Here is a 20,400-nt window from a genome sequence, read left to right on the forward strand (position 1 = left end):
AGTGCACTGACCTTTATCTTCTACAAGGCAAAGAAAGAAACCAGGTTGTCCCATACAATCCAGGATATGAGAGTGTTTGTCTCCTTTAACCAACCTCTACTGGAGGCAGTAAGCAACTGTAGTGGCATGGCAGGGTTTTTAAACAAAGATAAAGCACAGATACAGGCCTATAACATCTTCTCTTCAGGCCTTCTATTTTGTTTTTTATACTATATGATTTCTGCTGCTTAGAAATGCAAGTCTAACACATTAATGACCTCTTGCCTTATTTTATGGCTATTCCAAAATCAAAATAACTAATTGTGAATAATTCCAACATAATTGAAGTCTTATATTATCATTTATCACTTGTCTAATAATATTCATAAAATGGTAGTATTTTTCTGAAAATGTAATCTTTGGAATTCAAGATTTATAAGCAGAAATGCTCTACATAAATACCTGGCAAGCACTGAACATCTTCAGCTTTTGTGGTAGTGAAACAGGCATAGCCAGGATGACATATTGTACAATTCTGCTGTCCACCAATAGAATAGGACCCAACAATACAGGGCATAGGAATAGACTAAAAGGTAAAAAGAGGGAAAAAAATTGAAAAGGCACATCTCTTCAATCCTTTCACTTATAAAAGAATGACGAATCATGGTAAAGATGTTTTTGTTTACTCTAACTCGTATATATTAATATCCATGGTTGATGTGGGCAGTGTTTAAGGGGCATATTCCGAGGGGGATTGACAGGGTAGATGCTGAGAGATTGTTTGCCTTGGCTGGAGAGTCTAGAACTAGGGGGCATAGTCTCAGGATAAGGGGTCGGCCATTTAAGGCTGAGATGAGGAGGAATTTCTTCACTCAGAGGGTTGTGAATCTTTGGAATTCTCTGCCCCAAAGGGCTGTAGAAGCTGAGTCGTTGAGTATATTCAAGGCTGAGATAGATTTTTGGACTCTAGGGGAATCAAGGGATATGGGGGACAGGTGGGAAAGTGGAGTTGAGGTTGAAGATCAGCCATGATCTTACTGAATGGCAGAGCAGGCTCGAAGGGCCGTATGGCCTACTCCTGCTCCTAATTCTTATGTTTTCTTGTTTCGGAGGGGGCTGAATCTGGGAGCATTGCTGTGGGGTTTGAAAGAGAGTTTCGGCATTAACAGGTACAGGAAAATTGCAGCATTAACTGAGGGTTTGTAAATGGCAGGATAGTGCTTGCATTAAATAGGGGAGAGACTGACAGTGTTAACTGAGCAGGGGCTGGAGGGAGAGAAGAGCACCAGCTTGAAATAGCAAGTGTTGGAAATGGGAGTCATGTTGAATTAAAGAGGATGGTTGGTGGGGGGGGGGGGGGGTGGCAGAGGGAGAAGAGTGCCATCATGAGCTAGGAAGATTGGAGGGTGAGACATACTTTCTTAGAATCTTCAACTCACGGTCATTAATGCATTTTATTTGGATTTTATCTTGGCAAGTTCACCTTTGTTAAGTTATGATATTGGAACCTTCCATTAGGAACGTAGCAACATAATCTAAAATCATCTTTGGCACCAAAATAATAGTCAAAAGCCAAGATGAGGACTCTTGATTTTGGGTCTCATCTACATACAGTATCAATCTTCTCTGTTTCTGAGATTAGTAAAATGCAGCCTATGAACATGCAGAATATCATTCCACCTAATCAGCAATGTCTCTGCTTCCCTCATGCTCGAAGACCAGCTTCATCTTAAATCTAGTTCTGATTAGATTGACAATGGTGGAGTGACCAGTAGCTACAATATTATAACATTTTGCTTCTCAACTAGAGGCCCTGTTATTCACTGAGGTTGGTGGGGGTGGGGGGGGGCGGTGCAGTTTAACCAATCTCAGGAGGCGGGGAAACTCAGCCAGAAAGAACATGATTCTTGTGAAAATACTTCATTGTAGATCCTGCAGAGTCAACTGAAATCACATTGGTGGCTTCCACAAAGATGGACTGTCCTGCACTTCCAACATAAGAAGGTTGAATGTGACGTGCCTCAACAACTTCAAGACTCGAAGTTAGCAGAATAAAACAAAGGCTTTTATTAGCAAAGAAAGGATGCCGGTGGCTGCACCTAGCTTCACCTGGCGTGCTGCTGTTCTACTGCAGGACAAGCCTGGACTTGTCTTAAGTAGGGCCAGGTATGGGCGGAGCCGACACACAAAGGGGGCGGTGCCCTATACACAATACAAGGTACAAACACCGGAGCAGGCAATACAATATATACAGTTAACCACAAAGTCTGATGAATGACATATTTCATCACAGAATGGATGTGTGGGTGGTTGGGGCGCAAGGGAGGAAGAGATGGGAATAAGAACAAAATAAAAAAGAAGAAAAGAAAAGCTTTAACAAAAAACAAATAAAAAAAGTTGAGTTGTGAGGATTTAAATTTGCTTGGATTCAGCCAAAGCTATTTATCATGTCGAGTCAACAAGCATCGATGTACTTAGAGTTAATGCAGGGTGTCTCCTGATACTCTCGTCTGAGAGGTCAATAGACTGAGCAGCTGAGGCATGTAGAAGGATGTAGAGTTAAGGCGCACTTGAAGGAGGTTCAGTTATTTCTGTGCATAACAAAGTATCATTAAAAAAAATTATAATTGGCCCAGACCACAATGAGAGGAGATATTATGGTAACTGAGCATCCTCTGGTCAAATGGAATATTCCAGATACCTCTGAGTTCATTGGAAGAGTCTTGAGAAGGCTGGAACAGGCACTCCTGATTGGTCAGGCCAGCCAAACAATTTTTAATGTCAATGAATATATTCTGACAACAGAAATTAGAACCAGCCCTATGAGATATCCTTTGAATAACTTTACAAAATCTTATTTTCAGTAACTAGACAGTTTTGCTGGTATTTTGTACAAGATAAATAAACGCACGGAGATCACTGGTTAAATTGGAATCACAGCGAATTGGAAAACGTAAATACTGAGTGAAGACTTACAGATGTGTGTGGGCAGGCATTTCCCGCAGGGCACACAGTACACAAGGTGGATCCCTCGAGGCTGTATGTACCAGCAGGACATTTTTTAGGTAAGATTCTAAAACAAAAGACACACAACAAGTAGAACAAATTATTTCACTTTCCCCTGTAATACTTTGGTGAATTTTGTGCCTATCATGGATACGAACATACGAATACGAACAATGATGGACAGGTAAAGACCATCTAGTCCATGCAGCCTGTCCTACACAATTGCGATACCTTGTGTATCACAACATATACACTCCACCCCACCCAAAAACCAGGTGATCTCCTGGGCGAGACAAAAAAAAGCCAATTTGGGAAAAAAATGGGAAATTTCTCTGACCCATCTAGGCGATCGAAACTAGTCCAGGAGATCAATCTGGCCCTGAATTCCCTGCAGTACCTACCTTCTGTAAGAGGTGATCTCCACTCCAGCCAGAAACAGGTCCAGCTCTCGCTTGAAGTAATTCAACGAATCAGCATCCACCGCACGAGACGGCAGCCTGTTCCAGAGGTCCACTATTCTCTGGGAAAAGAACCACCTCCTGACATCTAACCTAGATCTAGCCTTATACAAATTAAATTTGTGGCCCTGGTCCTCCCTAACCTACTTAATTGAAACAAACTGTCAACTGGAACACAATCTAATCCCATCATTTTCTTATAAACTTCAATCAGATCACCCCTAAATCTACGCTTCTCTGAAGTGTAGTGTTTTTTTATTCGTTTATGGGATGTGGGCGCCACTGGCAAGGCCAACATTTATTGCCCATCCCTAATTGCCCTTGAGGTGGTGGTGGTGAGCTGCCTTCTGGAACTGCTGCGGTCCGTGTGGTGAAGGTACTCCCACAGTGCTGTTAGGGAGGGAGTTCCAGGATTTTGACCCAACGACGATGAAGCAACGGCGATATACTTCTAAGTCAGGATGGTGTGTGACTTGGAGGGGAACTTGGAGGTGGTGGTGTTCCCATGCGCCTGCTGTCCTTGTCCTTCTAGGTGGAAGAGGTCGCGGGTTCGGGAGGTGCTGCCGAAGAAGCCTTGGCGAGTTGCTGCAGTGTCCAAGCCTATCTTGATAACTAAGATGCTTTAGACTGCGAATTAGTCTCGTAGCCCTCCTGTGTTCCAAGTGCATCCTGACTAAGGTTTTGTACAAGGACAAAATAGTATGCCTCATCTTGTACTCAAATGTCCTATGGATACACCACAACACCCTATTTGGGATGGCGATGCAGGGGAATGGGATTCTTCTATTTTCCCGCACCGAGGCATAAATTTTCTACCCAGGCAGCATCCCGTTTGGAAAAATTGTGGAGTGTGATTTGTACCCCGTCAATGAGAAGCTGGCGGATCCTGGAACAGTTCCCAGGATCCGCCTAATTAACATAATAATTGAGCTCCCGGTGTTGGGAATGCCAGTCACTGGGAGCTTCGATAGAGGGTGGATTCCCAATGGGCACACCATCGTGCCCTGCCCGAAAAGGGCGAAGGGGTAAATGGCACAAAGGCAGTAAGTGATAACAGCAAAATGGTTCTTACAGCACCAATCATGTAGAAGCTTGTCTCTTTAAACTCCGAGCTCTGGATGGCAATTTTATGCTAGCGCTATTATGAATGGTTTTGACCATGTGAATGAGACAGTAATGATGGCAAATGTGATCATGGTGTCTCCACATCTTACTGCTTCCTTTGAACATGCCTGTGCATTTTTGGGTGGCCGCTTGTGCCAACCGTCAGAAATGAGAGCAGAAAATCAGGTGGGTATAAATCTCTGCCCCATTTTACACCCCCAGCCGGCCTATTACTGACCCAAAATTGGGCAGTCACTCTTCAGTCTATCCTTCAGTGTCTGCATTAAGTATTCCCGTGGCAAGAATAGCACACCTGGATAGGGAGCAGTTTCCTGCACGATGCACAAGGAATGTTAAAATGAGAACCAGTGTGAATTTGTCAAGTTTCCACATTAACGAACGTAAGAAATAGGAGCAGGAGTCGGCCATTTGGTCCCTCGAGCCTGCTCCGCCATTTAATGAGATCATGGCTGATCTGATCTTGGGCTCTGCTCCATTTCCTCCAACCTTCTGGCCTCCCTGAGTAAGATTGCTAATTCAGTTCTAATTCAGGCTGAACTATTGGAAATGTGTTCCCTGCAGCTACTGGTTGAGATTCCCAAGCTCATTCCCCCCCTCCCTAGGACCTTACAGCTAGCTGATAGAGGAGAATTTAGTCAGAGTGATCTAGGCTACATTCAAACCAGGTCCTGGGGTGAAAGGACAGGATTCCAATCCAATGCACCAACCAAACCATTTCAACCAAATGTTAAACAACTCTTCAATCCTATCGTCAGGAGATGGAAATATGTAAACAGGCAGAGACCCAGGAATGGTCAGTTGACAGTGAGGTCCACTGCCAGCCTATCACAATACTTCCTAGTGGCCTAACTTGCCATGGCTTTACACATGCAGATTGGCTACAGTTAGAATAATTAACAAAAAATTATCTTTATACTGACAGCATTTTAGGGAATAACATACTGCAATACTTTGCTTGAAAAATAATGGCCCAGAAATTCGGGTTGGGGGCTTCCCGCGGGTGCAAGCCCCCGACCTGCACTTACCTTGCGCGCCGGCAGTTGAGCTGTAGGGCCTCGTGGAATTCCGCTCCGGGGCCTGGCCCAGCTGCCGGCGCGCTGTGCTTGCGTGTCCCAGGGGCGTAGTTAGTGCAATGCGTACCCTGGGATCACGTGAGCCATGGGCAGCCAATCGGAGGAGGGAAAAGCCCATTCATAAGATTGACAGGACGACCTGTCACAACTTATGAATACTACGGCCCCAAAATAGCAGTAAACCTTCAAATAAATTTTTAAAAAACATCACACTTTTTAAATAAACTACAAATTACATTAAATAACTATTTTAAACAATAATTTACATTTTTGAAAAAAATAATTTTATAAAAAAACAGGGCTAAAAATAAACTTACCTTGCTTTAAAGTATTTAAAAATAATAAACCTGTGGAAAAAATGTTTTAATTTTAATTAATTGACCACTTACCTTGTAAAAAGCAGGCCTTACACCTGCTTTTTAAATGTGTAAATCCTGCAGGCTTAACCTCGCGTGAAAACCTGCAAAAAAAACCTAAGTTCAAAGCGCACGCGCAGCCTCCCCTGCGCGCGCGTTCGACCTCTGAACCCCTTCGTTCAGAGGATCGGAAGTGCCGGTTTCCCACGCATGTGCAGTGCATGCACGAAACTGGCATTTCCATTCGGCCTACGGGTGAGTACCCCGTGCGTACTTAGAAAAAAAAAACATTTCTCTGCTTTCATGTCTAGAATTCCCGGAAACACTTAGAAACGCGGAAATACATACTGTGGGTTTTCACAGGCAAATCCTGCAGGACAGGGGCTACATTCAGTCATTCCTTCCTTCCCAAATGTTGTTTGACCTGGTGGGCATGAAGCTGGGGATTGGCGCGTGTGTTTGCAGGCATACCCAGGCGGGCACTTCAGGCAAGCTGGTTGGCCCTCCAAACTATAGGACCCTAAGGTGCAGTTGATGGGAGAGTCACTAGAAGTGGGACATTCCATTCCAGCCGGGCAACTCCGGAACCTTGGATCAGCCTGCAAAGGAAACCAATTCATTTGGGTGAGTAGCCACGATGTGACCGTCCTGAATTGCAGATTCACTTGCTTAGTCTTAAGCTGATGAAAAAATGTTGTTCTATAATCCAGACACTTACAGAATAAGCCACAAAGACAAGAAAATCCAGTTTAAAATGTCATTTTTACAGGGTCTCCCACCCCATTGCTCTTCCTGCAAGTTCTGTTTAGTTGTCCAGTAACAGATAAGCATACCCCAACTCTTGAGCAATGAGGGAAGGGAGGTGATTTTTCTAGCATAAGTTTAGTATAAGTTAACTCTAATAACTAGTTTTGAAACACACAGTACACGATTGCAATTTTTCCATACTTTGCCAAACTGCGATTATTTTTTGACAGTACATCAGAAAAGTACGCAGGAAGGCATTTAAAGCTACACAGGGACGTTTTGGTAAATGATCAATCTGGGAGTGGAAGCACTGAGACCAAAGAAGGAGGGTTGGGAAAGTGAGTGAGTGAGTTCACTGAGCCATTAATTGTGTGTTTTCATGTTGGCTAGTTTAGTAACACAATAAGTACCTCATGATCTTTTATTCTTCTGACTCACATAGAAAATAGCTGCCTGTAAAAATGGCTTGAAGTCATTTTGTATTCACCTCCTGTTCTACAGAGCATGTCTCCAAGCAATAATTCACTAAATTACATCACAGTCCTTAGGCCTGAATTCTTTAGGATGTACCACAAAAGTCAAAGAATTTTGCAAGAGCAGTTCTTGCTTATAATGCTTTGTATTAGATAATTTAGCTTTTCAATAAAGCACTGTGAAGGTTTGCAGTAACCCGCAAAGGCAAATGCCACTAATGATGCACTTTTATCTGGCTTTTATTAAAATATTGAGTGACTTCATAGACATTTGCACTCTACTATGCAATAGTAGTTACATTCTGGACACAGAATTCCAGAGTGTTGAATGTACCAACATTGTGATATTAATCATACATTACATCACCAGAGTAGATAGGGATTTCAAATTAACTGAGCAAATTGCCTTATGGCTAAGATAGAGAAACAATGACAGTAAGTAATGGAAAAGTCTAAACTACTCTACTCAGCATAAAGAGGTGAGGCTTCATACCACAATGAAGGAAAGTGTGTGCAGGGGGTGAGGGGGAGAGATTAAAATTGGGAGCAAAATTATAACATGTTACTGAAAAGATTCAGAACTATAAAATAATTCTAAAATTGGCATTCTCAAGAGGCTTGGTGATGCATTGTGTAGGGTTCTCAAAATTCCCACATTCCCCAGAGTTATTAATAAAGGGACCCTGAAGGACGAAGTTATAAGGGAACCCTAAACAAAATGGCTTCTGGACCTTGTGGCAGAAGCCTGCAAGATTGGAAAGCAGGGCCTGCAAAAGCAGCAGGTCAAATTCAAAAGGGGCTTTTGAAAACCCTGACATGCCTGGGCCTGTGAAAGACTTGTTATTTCTGAGAGCCAGACAAGTAGACAATGCAGAATATGCATTCTTAATCAACTCAGGAAAGACTTAATCTTGAACCCATCAAACCTTTGCATAAATAATCGCTTACAGTTTAAACTGGCTACCGAGCCAGGAAGATACCGATTCACATTATGAATAACAAACACCGAGACATTAAAGAGCATTTAGCAACGGGGCAACCACCCAAAAAGCAGTTAAGGTGAATGACTATAATCACTTTAACGAGCCCGCCAAAAATCGGGCAAAGAACTAACCCTGATTTGGCGCGCAGATAACGAACCTCCGAAAGAGTATAATTGTAGGCCCACCGGTAACCAAAGGGAGACTAGAAGCGGGCAGACGGGTGCAGCAAGCGGGCTGGAGCAGAGGAAGGTGAGCTGATGAAAAGCAGAGAAGGGAAGTGTGGAGAAGCGTTGGGGGACGAGCAGGCACATGCTCAGGCCCAGGCTCACTCGAAACGCAAAGCAGCATTGGGTGGCACACGCTCAGGTCCAGGGATACTCGAAACTCCAAGAAGCAGACGACCACGAGCACCGCGGTAACAAAGGGCCGGGTAAACCATACCTTCGGATCATTACCACTGCACAGGTAGTGACCTAGGCCACCGCAACCAAGCCAACACCGAAGACCGCCAACCGAATCCCAACCGCAACAAAACTTCGACGACCAGCCCACCACCAGAAGAACAAAACCCGAAGTATTCCACTCTACAAGGTAAAGTACCCAACAAAGACTTTACTCCCTATCTCTAACGGAGGAAAAGAGGGTACTTTACTCAGACGACTCCACCGCCGCGCCCTGGGACCACGTGACGATGGTGAGCCCCAAAGGACACAAAGAGCGAACCCCAAAACCGCAACCGGCTTGAGCGACAGGATTCGACCTGTCCAGAAACCCTTTTGTTGAGCATAATCCCATGCCCCTCACAGCACAATTTAGTCAGATATTTGAGGTGGGACAAGGGTAGGGGAATTATTACTGTGATTTTCCCTCGATGTGCCATGTGTTCCCCATTCCTGATGATTAAGTGTACTCTTGTAAGCCTGTAACTATTCCAGTAATTTTCAGTGTTGTAATTTTATTGTGCCTTTTAATAAAAATACAGTATTCTTGCACCAAACCAGTTGTCTACTCCAATTCTGTATTGCCGCCTGTACCTAAGTCCGGTGTCTAGAACCCAGGGGTGTGGGAGCGATTCGAACCGCTGAAGACCAGCCAGGAGCAAAAGCTGACTGCACACACGCCACCCCCTACAATTGCACTGAGATACCATGCTGTGCCATCCTTGCACTGGACACCAGCTTGTCCCAATTCCTAAAGTGGCAAAGTTCTGATTGCGGTGAAGTGGCAGAGAAACCCTCCCCACTACTGCTCATCCAACAGGGCTCATTACAAAACTGATTTGGTCGATGCCTCAGGCAGGTCAATCCTTTGGAGCCCAGGGAAAATTAGAAAGGAAAGAAACTAAAATGGAACTTACATTCTCTTCGGGGGTGTAACTTCCTGATGTGTATGGTTCTGGCTGTTTTGCAGGATTTGGACATAAGTGACCTAATGGACATTTACCGCACTCTGACCAGCCCATGCCAGAATAGGTACCTAAGAAAATAAAAGTTTAACAGAGTTTCAGTTTCTCAGACCTTATCTATCTATGTTCTGAAAGTACATGTTGTGTTATTATTTTAACAAACCTGACTAGGTGACCTGGAGCTAGATTCTAATGTATCCTTACTGCTATTATTCAGTTTAAGTGACATCAGAACCCTCTTAATGCCACAGGTCACCTAACTGGATATAGAAGTTATGCTGTCAGAGTCATCCGCTTCTAATTTCCAATCAGGACTGTATAACACAATAAAACACATGTTAACAATGCAATAATCCATTACAATTGCTAAATCTGTGCCTGAAAACATTAGTTACCTGAAGGACAGGGCTGGCAGTAGCCTTGACCCTGATGACTGTAACTCCCAGCTGGACAGCCCTTTGGTTGTTTTCCTTCTCTACATTCCTGTCCAGAAGGACACACGAGGCAGATTTCCCACCCAACGTCACTGTACTGACCCAAAGGACATACCTGCCAACCAATCAAAAGAAAATGACCCATCATTTTCATTACACAACTCCAAAGAGCGAGGTTGGCATGGATGTATATCAACAGGAGTCTAAAGCATTTCTAATTATATCCCTTCTACTAAAAATGGCAACTATTCAAAAAAAGGTTCAAGGAAGCAAAGAACCAGACAAAGAATTAAGAGTAAAAACAGAAAATGCTGGAAATACTCAGCAGGTCAGGCAGCATCTGTAGAGAGAATTCCAGGCCAATGACCCTCTGTCAGAACCTGAAATGTTAACTCTGTTTCTCTCTCTCCAGATGCTGCCTGACCTGCTGAGTATTTCCAGCATTTTCTGTTTAGATTTCAGATTTCCAGCATCCGCAGTATTTTGCTTTTGGAAAAAAATGAAGAGTGGTGCACTGTAATGATATCAGCAAATAGTGATGGTATTTGCCTGTTTGATTATGATGCCTTACCAGCATGTTTGCCTGATTGATTACTTATGCCTGACCAGCAGAGGGCATGTGAGAGACAAGCAGTTGAGTTTAGTTTTGGTTTCGCTTTAGATGGATTTCTAACATGATGTCTCCTGTAAATGCTGTTAACTGAGTTGAACATACTTTAGATAAAAAGTCATTCTCTTTCATAAATGTCTCGTCATTGAACCCACATACAAAACGATACATGGTGTCAGAAGTGATTGAAAGAGATGAAGAGGAAAAATCTGAAGTTAAATCAGCTCTCCACATATTAGCAAGCCAAAAGAGAACATCGTTACTTACCATTGGAGAATAGCTAACGAAGTGAAAAAATGGAAGATTTACATCCACCGGCGAAGCTTCAGTTGACAGGTAATGTGGCTGAAAATTGGAGAAGGTTCAAACAACGTTTGGAGTTGTATTTATCAGCAATCGGAGCTGACAAGAAAAGTGATAAAATGAAAGCGTCAGTGTTCTTACATGTCGTGGGTGATGAAGCGCTGGAGGTGTATAATAACTTCACATTCGCTGCTGATGGAGACAAAATGAAGCTAGATAAAATAATGGAACAGTTTGAGGCCTACTGCATACCTAAACGTAACGTGACATTTGAGAGGCACAGATTTTTCACGTGTACAGAAAACGGGTGAGACTATTGATCAGTATGTGACTGAACTGAGAAACCGAAGCAAAACATGTGAATTTGGGGGACTGACAGACTCGCTGATAAAAGACAGACTCGTGTGTGGTATTCCAGATAATGGTCTAAGGGAAAGACTGCTAAGAGAGCAAGATCTAGACCTGGGAAAAGCCATAGCACTGTGCAGGGCTACAGAGACTGTGAAGTCACAGGCAAAGGAGCTGTTCAGTGACAGTAGCTGCAACGTGGATGCAGTGAGTAAGAACGGACACAAACCGTTTAACAAAAAGAGCGCCAATGTGAAAAAAGAGGCGTGGCCAGCGAACGAAAATGACAGGGGCAATCGAAAGTCATGTGGTCGATGCGGTACACAGCATACACCAAAAAAGTGTCCAGCATATGGTAAAACATGCAATAGTTGCAACAAAAACAACCATTATGCCCGTTGCTGTAAGAACCAAAAGCAACAAAGCAAGGTCCATGCAGTAGATGAAAGCAAGATAGAGGAATTCTATGTAGATGTTGTGTCTGAAAACAAAGAAGAAAAAAGAGACTGGATGTTGACACTAAAAGTGAATGACATACGCATTCCATTTAAATTGGATACTGGAGCACAAGTTAATGTGATATCAGAGACTGATTTTAAGAAAATTAGACCCAGACCAAAGATACATGGAATAAAAGTGAAAGTGACAGGATACTCAGGTACTGATATACCAGTGAAAGGAAGATGCATTGTCAAAGTAACACACAAGGACAGAGAGCACACGCTAGCATTAATCGTGGTGCCAAAGGATGTGCAAGCCATACTAGGTTTAAAAGCCTGTGAGAGACTGAACCTGGTAAAGAGAGTCCTCGTTGTGGAAAGCGAAGGAGAGACAGTCTATGATGAACTCATGAAAGAGTACAACGACCTATTTCAGGGTCTAGGCTGCATTCCAGGAGAACACACGATCAGAGTAGATAAAAGTATGACAACGGTCATACATCCATGCAGAAAAGTTCCATTTGCTCTTCAAAAGCAACTGAAGGCAGAGTTGGACAGGATGGAAAGCCTGAACGTGATTCAGAAGATAGATGAGCCAACTGAGTGGGTGAGTTCCCTCGTCGTCGTGGACAAAAAGAATGGAAAGCTCAGAATTTGCCTGGATCCAAGAGATCTACACAGAGCAATAAAGAGAGAGCACTTCAAGCTTCCTACACGTGAGGAAATCATGTCACAGTTTGCAAATGCAAAGTTTTTCAGCAAGTTAGATGCATCATCAGGATTTTGGCAGATGAAACTGGATGAAGCAAGTTCAAAACTGTGCACGTTCAACAGTCCATTTGGCAGATACAGATTCCTAAGGTTACCATTTGGCATTGCCTCAGCTCCTGAAGTGTATCACAAAACTATCCATATGATCTATGAGCACCTGGAGGGAGTTGATACATCAATGGATGACATCATAGTATGGGGAACCACGAGAACTGAGCATGACGAGAGACTGAAAAAAGTGCTGGAAGCAACAAGGAAAACAAACCTGAAGCTGAATAGAGAGAAATGCCAGCTCGGGGTGACAGAACTGACATTCGTGGGAGATATCCTTAGCAGTGAGGGCATCAGACCAGATCCCAGAAAAGTGTCCGCCATTGAGAATATGCCAAAGCCACAATGCAAAAAGGACGTGCAGAGGTTTAATGGAATGATCAACTACATGGGTAAATTCATATCCAACCTCTCAGAAAAGATGGCGCCACTGAGAAGACTAACTGAAAAGAACATAGAATGGGAATGGAATCATGAGCATGAGAAGTCATGGAGCGATCTAAAGAAACTGCTCACAGAGGAACCAGTTCTGAGGTTTTATGACCCAGCGAGACCCATCAAGATATCATCAGATGCATCACAGAGTGGGCTCGGTGCCGTTCTTCTGCAAAAATATGACTACTGGCAACCTATTGCGTATGCATCGCGCTCAATGACAGACGCAGAGACGCAATATGCTCAAATAGAAAAGGAGCTGCTCAGCATCACATACGCCTGTGAAAGATTTCACCAGTTTGTGGCAGGACAAGCAATCAGTGTAGAGACTGACCATAAGCCCTTGATTGCATTGTTCCAAAAGCCACTAAATAGCTGTCCGCTTAGAATACAAAGAATGATGATCAGGCTGCAACGCTATACACTGAATGTTGCGTACACACCGGGTAAGCTGATGTATACAGCAGACATGTTGTCCAGAGCTGTAGACCCAAGTGAGCCCGCAAACACCAAAATGGATGAAAAAGTGAACGCCTACGTGGACAGGATCACAAGTGCACTGCCCATAGCAGATGCAAAAATGGAGCTCATAAAGACTGAGACAAACAAAGATGAAACAATGAGACGACTGAGGAAAAGCATCTTGGATGGATGGCCCAACATGAAGCAAGACTGCTCACCTGACATGGCAGAGTACTGGAACTGCAGGGTGGAACTATCACAGGTCGAAGACATCATCTACAAAGGAAGTAAAATAGTTATCCCAAAGAGTCTGAGAAAAGAGATGCTAAAAAGGATCAATGGAGGACATCTGGGAATCGAAAAGTGTAAGAAAAGAGCACGAGAGGTGATGTACTGGCCACGAATCAACCAAGATGTGACAAATGAGGTGTCAAACTGCACAATATGCCTGAAATATCGAGCAAGCAATCCGGTAGAACCACTAAAGCCACACCCAGCGCCAGACAGACCTTACCAGAAGGTAGGCGCTGACCTATTCGTATGTCAAGGGAAGGACTATCTTGTAGTCACAGACTATTACTCCCTGTATCCAGAGGTTTGTAGACTGCACACCACCACTGCAGATGCTGTGATAACATGTATGAAAGCCATATTCTCCAGACATGGCGTGGCAAGCGAGGTCTTCACAGACAACGGACCACAGTTTTACAATGCAAGTTTCCGACACTTTGCCAAAGAGTGGGACTTTGTCCACACAACGTCAAGTCCTCACTTTCCACAGTCCAATGGACTAGTGGAAAAATCGGTCCAGACAGTGAAAAGACTGATGTACAAGGCAAAAGACAGTGGAACTGACTTCTACCAGAGCATGCTTGTATACCGCACAACGCCGCTCGAGTGTGGTATGTCACCAGCCCAACTCCTTATGGGACGTCGGCTAAGGTCAAACCTACCCATCCTGGAGAACCTCCTGAAAACAAAAGAGGGGGAGAAAGTGAGGAAGTTCAAAGAACAGAAAGATAAGCAAAAGTACTACTATGACAGAGGGACAGAGGAACACAAAACCTACCTGAACTCCACACTGGTGACCAAGTAAGGTTCAAAGACAAAACAAACATATGGACTCAGAAGGGAACTGTCCTGAGTGAAGTTCAACCAAGATCATACACCATTCAGACAGATGAGGGTGCTGTTCTGAGAAGAAATCGTCGGGATCTTCTCATGGGACCAGCCACAGCAAGTCAAAAGACTGATACTGTTGAACAACCTGATCACACAGCAGGTCAAAAGACTGATACTGTTGAACAACCTGATCACACAGCTGAGAAATCATCATCTGAAGCAACAACTCAGATTCAAGGACAATCAATCAGAAAATCCTCAAGACACGTGAAGCCTCCTGAGAGACTCATTGAGCAAATTTAAGGACTCGTGTTATAGAAGGAAGTAATGTTATCTTATTCTTTCTTCAAGTTCTAGTGTATTTACATATTTCATGTGAACACACAAAGCAAGGTTAAAAACCTTGATAATGAACTTACATTAACATTATCATTAAGTGTTACAGTTAAAAGGCAGATTAATACAAAGAAAACATGTTGTTGGTTAAAAGTAAAATACTTTTGTTTTAAGAAAGGGAGATGTAATGATATCAGCAAATAGTGATGGTATTTGCCTGTTTGATTATGATGCCTTACCAGCATGTTTGCCTGATTGATTACTTATGCCTGACCAGCAGAGGGCATGTGAGAGACAAGCAGTTGAGTTTAGTTTTGGTTTCGCTTTAGATGGATTTCTAACATGATGTCTCCTGTAAATGCTGTTAACTGAGTTGAACATACTTTAGATAAAAAGTCATTCTCTTTCATAAATGTCTCGGCATTGAACCCACATACAAAACGATACAGTGCACCACAGGACCAATGTACATTGTTGTAAATTGGGGGAAAGGGAGACTCAAGCCTTCTCTCTGTTGAGTTCACAATCTCAACCACACTCCGGTAGGCAGGTGATAAGTGAGGTCCAAACATCTCCACACAACGAGGGAGGGGAAAAGTTAAAGCCATGATTGGCCTGCTCTCAGTGCCCCACACATGGATGGATCAAGAACAGCACTGACAGAGACCTAAGCCAGGCTGTCTCCCATCTTTACAGCTCCAAGTACTATGTGACTCTGCACAATGGAAACAGAGACAGAAGTAGAGAATAGCATACAATCAAAAACATACTATTACAATTGACTTTTACTCACCATTCATCACTGTTAAAATTTTCATTAACATTATTGTGATATGTGAACATTTAATATATCTATTTTGTTGGTAAGCATATTTCCCATCACAGGATATGCTTGGGAGGGGAAGGGGCAGAAAGAGGAAAAGATGGAAGAGGGGAGGGAAGAAATGAATGGATATTATTTTTTATTATTATTTTTCTTCCAGCATTTATCAATCAACTTACCAAACATCCTTCTGCCCCCGCAGAACTATAAAACCCTTCCGCACAGGGCTCTGGGGACCTACTTCTATCCAGGCAGCTAAACCCCGAAGGACAGATCTTGCAGTTGGTCTTTCCAGAGAGTTCCTGGAATGTGCCAGGTGGACAAGTTTGCGGTCCAGTCAGTGGAGATGGGCATTGAAATCCAAAAGGACATAACAGGCAGTTTGTGCCATTGGTAATGGAGCCAACCTGCCAACAAAATCATACGTGTTATTAAAGCCGCAACATCTCAGGGAATCTAACAGTCAAGAGTAGGAAGGAACCCTTGTTGATTTCCCCCCCTCTTTACCCAAGGGTGCAAAGGTCAATTGTAACGCCCAAAGTTTCAATCTGGGACCCTCTGAGCGTTATGACTTGGTATTACATGGTGCCTTTACCTATTTCTGTTGGGTGAGCTCCTGACTGTCAATTTCAGTGACAAACAGGTCTGTCGCCACATGATTTATTTAAAGTGCTCTTACACTGTTCATATCATGGAACATGGCAAAAACAAAGTGCAAACAGTTGGGATGTGTCTCTATTTATCGTAGAATCTAGCAATTGTTGAAAATTTTGACCCCATTTTTGAAAAATTTGCTGTAAAATTTTGAAATTGGTTTCAAAAATATTAGTGCAATTCTGAAAAGAACAGGAAATGTTTCTACAGGAATATTTATTTCCTTTCTCATACATAAGATTACATTTTAAACTAAAAATACCTAGATTGAGGACCAATGATTTTAGGAGTGTCAATGAGTAAGAAACTAAAGCCCTGGCCATTTGAACTCCAGGGTTTTGTTACCAAAGTCTAGGCGCAACTCCCGACTGAACCCGGTGGGAATGACTGGCGAGTGGGAGCAGGAAATCGGGAAGTCGCGTGGCATTAAACCACCCCTGGCGACACAAGGAAATGTTCCCACCTATATGGTTAGTTGGGGGGTGGGGGGCAGTGGGTTTGAGATAATCGCGATCACAGGAGGGGGAAAGAAAGCAAGGGAGGCCGAAGGATGCCTAATAGGGCCCAGAGTACTTCTACTCCTCCTGGCCCGCAAGGAAACCTTCTAAAATTTTAATTACCTGGGCTTCTTCTGACCCTGGAGTGCTCTCACACCAGCTTCCGCGGGTACAATCGGCACTGTGTGTGCGAGTGGTGCGGACCATGCTTAAAATAATGGCGGGGTCCGAATATCATCAGATATTTGCATCTCGCTATGATCCTCACCTGCCTGAGGTGAGTGCCTCCAATGCTGTCCAAAACACGCCTGTTAAAATGGTATGGGGGCACGCCTGCAGTGTAAAGAAGGTGTGGAGCACGCAATCGCAATTTTAACCCACTGCACGGCTCGTTCTCATCGGATGTGGGAGGTTAAAATCGGGGCTTAAATACCAGTAGACATTGTAACCTAGAAATGAGGCTGTGCAATATTAGCATTTGAATGTTTAATGTGACTATATGATATGACTTTCTCTGATATATTAACACAGGTAGTAACCCAATTATACTATTATTGTCTCTATGGAAATAGAGGACTAAGTAATGTCACACATGTTAAGTATTCATATGCTAATATCACAAACAGTAATCTTTAGGATAATATTTTTCATTTTAAATTCTAGGTACAAAGCCAAAATAATTATTACAGGAGCTTTCCACTGAAACATTTCTATACACTGTAATGCATAATGATTGCTACCTTTGGGCTAAATTTCCCTTTGATATGATTAGGATGACTTTTCCTCTTTATTTGAAAGTAATTTGAATGTTATTTTAATAATATTATCATGTTAATTCTCAACTCAAGCATTGTTTTTATACTTTGCACCTCCCTCCTCAGTGACACTATGAAGAATCCTTAGGTCAGGTGTTGAGCCTGCAGGTCTAATGCAGGCCTTCCTCAGTTGCTATCGGTACTGCACTAATACAATAATTTGACTGCCTGTAATATGCACAATTGCATATCAAGACTGAGATTTCAGAAGTGATCTGAACAAGAAACCATGGGAAACATTGACTGGATCTTTCCAGGTTGGGTACAAACTCAGAGTTGGATACCACTGTTGGCATTCTGTGTCCATGCCCTTCAGCAATTTCAGCGTCTGGTCAGCAATGAGTCAAGTATGAATCCAATTTGGTTTCTCTTCCTGCTCCCGTACAATCACCTCCAGAACCCCAAGGTTTGATCGTTGGTCCTTCTTTCCTTTTTTACATGCTATCCCTTGGACACATTATCCACAGACAGGGTTTGAGATTTTACATATACGTTGATGTCTCCCACTTCTACTCTGCACCAACACCCTTGATTCTATGACCACCTCTGTTTTGTCAGATTGCTTATCTGATAACAGGTTTTGAATGAGCCATAACTTTCTCCATATGAACATTGTAAAATTGGATCAGTCTTACTTGGTCCTGCCAAAAAACTCCATCACTTTGTGATCATTACTCCATCGATTTCCCCAGCTGCTCAATCAGGTTGAAGCGAATGATACACATCTTTGGTATCTTGTCCAATGTGGAGTTGAGCCTCAACCCGATTCCCGATCAATCACTACGATTGCACACACCCACCTTTGCAATGTTGCCTGCCTCATCCTCTACATTATCCCCACCCCTAATCCACGCTTTGGTTACCTCAGATCTTGTCTTCTTGAATACCATCCTCAATGCCTTCCTGAGTTCGTCCCTACACAAACTTCAACTTGCCCAATACATCACCACCTGCATGAAGTCCCATTCACCAAATCACTCCATTCTCACTGACAGCATAGACCTATGGTCCTCCAACTCTGACCTCCCATTCATTCCTTTCTCCTGACGTTGCTCACTTGTTGGCAGAGCTTTCAGCTGCCTAGCTGTGACCATCTGTAACTCCCTCCCCAAACCTCTTTGCAGTGTGATTTCCTTCCCTGCCTTTAAAAGTCTCCTCAAAACCTTTTTGACTGTGTTTTCATTCAACTCTCCTAATTCTTTGTTCAGTCCTTCCTCCTTTATATGAGATGCCTGGGACATTTTTATTATGTTAAAGGTATTGTATAAATGGAAGGTGTTGTTCACTCTGGTTTGACAAATGCCTAAATTTTAGACCTTCTCGCCAAATATTGATGTCCACCCTGTGTGAATAATGCTGTTAACTGCATCAATTGCGGCAATGAAATTTCCTGCAGGCTGGCAAGCTGCATTCTGTAGTTTACCTGGCACTGGACTGGGTTAGCGGCAGGATCTGGACATGCTGCTCCAGGAGGGCATTGGAAACACTGGCTGGATCCTTCAGTGGAATGCTACAAATAAGGAGGGGAAAAAACCCCAAATTAAGTTCCAAAAAGAGCAACCATTCCAATTGAGCAGTAATGACTCTGTATTGTCCTAAGGGATGGAAGGGATCTATTTGGAAGGATGAGTACACAGGCCACATGCTTCAATCATGTTGCAATCCTCAATTCCTCAGTACACTACTCAGGGCAGAATCGATTATTAGTATCTTATCAAAGTTTCTGCTACCATGCACTCAAACATAATAGAAGATTTTCTGTGTGATGGTATCTCATTCAGGGAAGACTCTCCATTGAGAGTATCTCAGTCAGGGGAGACTCTCCATTGAGGGTATCTCATTCAGGGAAGACTCTCCATTGAGGGTATCTCAGTCAGGGGAGACTCTCCATTGAGGGTATCTCAGTCAGGGTAGACTCTCCATTGAGGGTATCTCAGTCAGGGTAGACTCTCCATTGAGGGTATCTCAGTCAGGGTAGACTCTCCATTGAGGGTATCTCAGTCAGAGTAGACTCTCCATTGAGGGTATCTCAGTCAGGGTAGACTCTCCATTGAGAGTATCTCAGTCAGGGGAGACTCTCCATTGAGAGTATCTCAGTCAGGGGAGACTCTCCATTGAGAGTATCTCAGTCAGGGTAGACTCTCCATTGAGGGTATCTCAGTCAGGGGAGACTCTCCGTTGAGAGTATCTCAGTCAGGGGAGACTCTCCATTGAGGGTATCTCAGTCAGGGTAGACTCTCCATTGAGGGTATCTCAGTCAGGGGAGACTCTCCGTTGAGAGTATCTCAGTCAGGGGAGACTCTCCATTGAGAGTATCTCAGTCAGAGTAGACTCTCCGTTGAGGGTATCTCAGTCAGGGGAGACTCTCCGTTGAGAGTATCTCAGTCAGGGGAGACTCTCCGTTGAGAGTATCTCAGTCAGGGGAGACTCTCCGTTGAGAGTATCTCAGTCAGGGGAGACTCTCCATTGAGGGTATCTCAGTCAGGGGAGACTCTCCATTGAGGGTATCTCAGTCAGGGGAGACTCTCCATTGAGGGTATCTCAGTCAGGGGAGACTCTCCATTGAGGGTATCTCAGTCAGGGGAGACTCTCCATTGAGAGTATCTCAGTCAGGGTAGACTCTCCATTGAGGGTATCTCAGTCAGGGTAGACTCTCCATTGAGGGTATCTCAGTCAGGGGAGACTCTCCATTGA

The sequence above is a fragment of the Somniosus microcephalus genome, chromosome 26 (genome assembly GCF_052327205.1).
Source record: "Somniosus microcephalus isolate GS21.2 chromosome 26, FLI_Smic_1.0, whole genome shotgun sequence".
NCBI classification, from domain to species: domain Eukaryota; kingdom Metazoa; phylum Chordata; class Chondrichthyes; order Squaliformes; family Somniosidae; genus Somniosus; species Somniosus microcephalus.